Source organism: Theobroma umbraticum, unplaced genomic scaffold (assembly GCF_002168275.2).
Source record: "Theobroma umbraticum cultivar Fairchild unplaced genomic scaffold, ASM216827v3 scaffold_34.0, whole genome shotgun sequence".
Lineage (NCBI taxonomy): Eukaryota > Viridiplantae > Streptophyta > Magnoliopsida > Malvales > Malvaceae > Theobroma > Theobroma umbraticum.
This window is the reverse complement of record NW_018397275.1, coordinates 1,890,577-1,894,393: the sequence shown is the minus strand read 5'-3', so window position 1 is coordinate 1,894,393 and position 3,817 is coordinate 1,890,577. Positions and strand designations below refer to the sequence as shown.

General features: G+C 32.1%; 1 long non-coding RNA gene across 1 annotated transcript in view; it reads left to right on the top strand.

Moving 5' to 3' along the window:
- The window catches only part of LOC110427496 (uncharacterized), a 4,491-nt gene extending 947 nt beyond the window's left edge, over window positions 1-3,544 (top strand). The window contains exons 2-4 of the long non-coding RNA XR_002446276.2: window positions 1,432-1,478; window positions 2,421-2,556; window positions 2,803-3,544. This is a non-coding gene — a long non-coding RNA (uncharacterized LOC110427496). The remainder of the gene's footprint in view (window positions 1-1,431; window positions 1,479-2,420; window positions 2,557-2,802) is intronic.
- The last annotated feature ends 273 nt before the right edge of the window (window positions 3,545-3,817 follow it).

The following is a 3,817-nucleotide window of genomic DNA, read 5'->3' as shown; positions in this document are numbered from 1 at the left end:
CACGATGAAAAATAATAGTTTGCTACTGCTCCTTTTTACTTATGTGACAGCATTCATTGGCTGCTATGTAAGATGATAGTCGATTACTTTAAATCCGTTTTTGAATGGTTAATTAGCATGAACATATTTAATTGCACATAAGGCACAACTTCCCATTTTTGAATAAATTGTTGGTATATGGACATTCTTATGTTTTTAAACCTTCAATTCTTCTGCTTTTAGCTTGTTTCCCATCTACACCTTACTCACGGGGTCGATGATCACTGAGTCTGTGAGACTCACCCTACTCTTCTTTCTTTTGCAAATAAGTAATCAGCTTTAGGACTTTGTCAGCATCACGAGGGTGACTACACCCTAGGTACAGCATCTCTAGATTTCCACTCCAAATTGCTCCGCTGCCTAAGGGTCATTGTGTATATAATAATACGGGTTGTAAAAATCGATAGTCTTTAAAGACGTAACTACTAAAGCATAAGACTATGTGGGAATGTTTAAATACTATGATTGGTTGTACATGTAGTTATTAAACTTAGATGTTTGTATCAAATAGTTATGTTTTAATCAATGTGAATATTTGATGTAAATGATTATTGGTGTTAATATGTGATATGATATGGAGATCAAATTAAGGCTTGTTTGAGATTTGGTGGGTTCACTCACAAGTCTCAAATGCCGATAGCGATCGAGGGGAAGAGGTCGTTACATTATCCATAGACGTAATTTCACAACATCAAAAATAATTTGCAATTATACTTGCTTGAACATTTGTGGTCCAAGTCGAGATTGCAAGATTCTTACATCTAAAATATTTATCTTCTCTAGATTTGTGATCTCAATTTCATAACCCTCTAAAAGATTTTGATAAAATTGATGACTAAAATGCATCTTGAAAGCTCATGTCATCCCCACATCACAAGGTTGAATCTTTGATGCTATGTTGGGTGCTAAGAAAAACAATTCAATATTTTTCAAACCTTCAATAGTTTTTGGATAAGTGGGACAATTAACAAGAAGAAAGAGAACTTTCTACCATCCATTTTTCTATCAAGTTATTGAACATATTCTTGGAATAAAGTCCCAGTCATCGATGCTCGTTTGTTGGCATGATACTTGTAGTTCATACTGCTTAAGTTCACATTCTTTGCTAATGAACCATAAAGGAATTTCCTCAAAAAATACTTATTTTAGCAAATAACAATTGTAAATCTTTCCTTGTATTGTTTCTTACCTTCAAGTTGCTTTGTTGGAAGAGAATGATCTAGTTGTAGGCTATAAAACAATCTTATTTCATCCATATTGAAAACATTTTTTATGGGAAATTGATCTAGTTTTTGTCTTATTGATTGCAAATTGCTCTTCATGAGCAATATATTAACTTATCCACTTTCTCCAAAATGACGATATGTCTTGATGCCATGTCTTGATTTGAAGCGCTCAAGCCAACATTAAGAAAAAAGGAATTCTGGAGTATCTATAAGGTACAATTTTTTTGTAAATTCCTTTGCTTTCTCTGTGATTAGATCTCCAGTCACAATCCAATGTTATTGGTATTGAACAAACCACTCATAGAGAACTTTCTCTAGCTTCGAGAATTTTCTAGTTTTGTTTCATTTAGCATCATTTTTTACAATGTTGGATGATGTTAGACAGGTTAGCTCAATAATAATGAGGAAATATCTAAGAGGGGAGGTGAATTGGATTTCCAAAAATTCTTTTCAACAGTTGAATTTTTAAGCTTAAAGATGATTTCTCAAATTTGTTTTAACTTTAGAATAAACTAAAAGAAATGAATAACCAAGATGAAAAAAACTTGCAAAAACTCTTCAAAGTAAAGTACACAAACATATCAAAGGGAATCAAGAGGATTTGAAGAGTGAGTTTAAGAGTGAATAGGTTTAAAAAACAAATTCTCAAAACTTTTCAAAGCAAAATAAAAAGCACAAGTGTGAAAAGTGAAGAGTAAAGAGCTGTAAATGAATTTCAAAAAAAATTTCAAAACAAAATGCACAAGTTCAAGTGTAAGAAGAAGAAGAAAAAGACATAAAGAATTTATAGAGCTTCAGCTTTTTCCATAAGTGCCTAATTCCTCTCCCTTGTCTCACTGAGGAGTTTGTAATCCACTATACCAAATACTCTTTCAAGACTCAACTATAACCTATGCAAAAGTTCAAGCATAACCTTTTTTTTCTCATAACAATAAAGCACATATACCTCTAGAAGGTTGGTTTTGTTGAGTAAGTACGTGCAGTAAGACTTTGAAAGAGTTAAAAAATGATTACAAAAGATATGAGTGCAAGCACAAAAAATTTGAAGCTCAACGATAGGTCACAAGCTTTATGGAAGAATATAAGTGGTTTTTCTCCTTTTTCTTCATCTTTCTTGATTCTTGATCAAATGATCTTTTTCTCTACTCTTCGCAGCTTGTAAATGTGCTGGAGAGGTCTTTTTTATTGTTGGAGAAGTTTTGTAGTCGTTGGGGATGATTTGCTGAAGAGACTAGCATTATTTCTATCTTTTTTACACTTTACTGAAACAAGGTATTGACACCTTCAAAAGGTATCTCGATGCTTTTGCATTTGCTATAACTCTATTATATAGATTTCTTTTGACACATTTTGGGGGTTTAAGTAGTTAGATCTTTGAGATTTTAGGTTCAGATTTTAGCATTTTAGCTATTTTTCTAGTTTAAGTTTAATTACTTGTTAAGTGGTTAATTTAAGTTATTTTAGTTAAATTTTATATTATGTTGTTTTAAATTACTTTAATAGTAGTTAATGCTAATTTCTCGTATTGCTTTTGTAGGAAATTTGTTGTAAAAAGCTCATTTGATGAAAATCAGTGCAAGTATGGTGATGGCTTCATTCATATATATTTTGGTATTTTGATCATATCTCTCTCTAAAAAACTCCAAATGAGGTGATTCTTGGACCACTAAAATTCTAAGAAGAAGGGCTACAATGTTTATGTTTACCAATTTGTCTACTTCTAATCGGATTATGGTCAAAATATTTGTCTAATTCGGAGCACTGCAGCAATATGCATGGACTGAACGTGATGTGGTTTTTGAAGCATATCTTTCAATCCAGAAGTCCAATTGATGTGATTCTTAATCCATTGGAAAATTGAGATAAGGTTAAAATTTTATGTTTACTTTTCCTAGTTCAGACACCATCAGGGTGAAACTCACGTTAAAAGTTGATAGACCGCCACAGCACTGGGAGAACAAGGCTGCAGCATTGATAAAAGGAAGCACACAAGCAGTATTCCAGAGAGCTTAGTGCTGCAGCGCTGGAGTAGTGCTGCAGCATTGGGAGATTTTCAAAAAGTAAAAAAAGTTGACGGGATTTTGGAGCTTAGTGCTGCAGCGCTGGGAGATTTTCCAAAAGTAAAAAAAGTTGACAGGATTTTGGAAATTAGCATATTTGGAGCCTATTTAAGCAATCTTTTTCAAATATTTTAAAAGGGAGCCAACAAGCAACTATTTTGAAGATTTGGAGTTAAAAAAAAAAGCAAGAAAGCAAGAGAATTAGAGGGAGAATTAAGATCACAAAGCTTTAACTATTAGTTTTCTCTCTCTACTTTTGTATTTTTCTTATTTTCTTAGACTTGGATTAATGGATATTTGCTTTGGACGAAGTTTTTATAAGATATTATGAAATAAATTAATTTTTCTAGGATTGCAATTGAACTCACCTGTAATCTAAATTTTTAATCTCTTACTTGCTCATCTTTAATGGGATTTGAATTGTTTATTCCAATTTGTTAATGCTTTTAATTGCTTGATCACCGATTAAATTGATTTAGGAACCTAAACAAA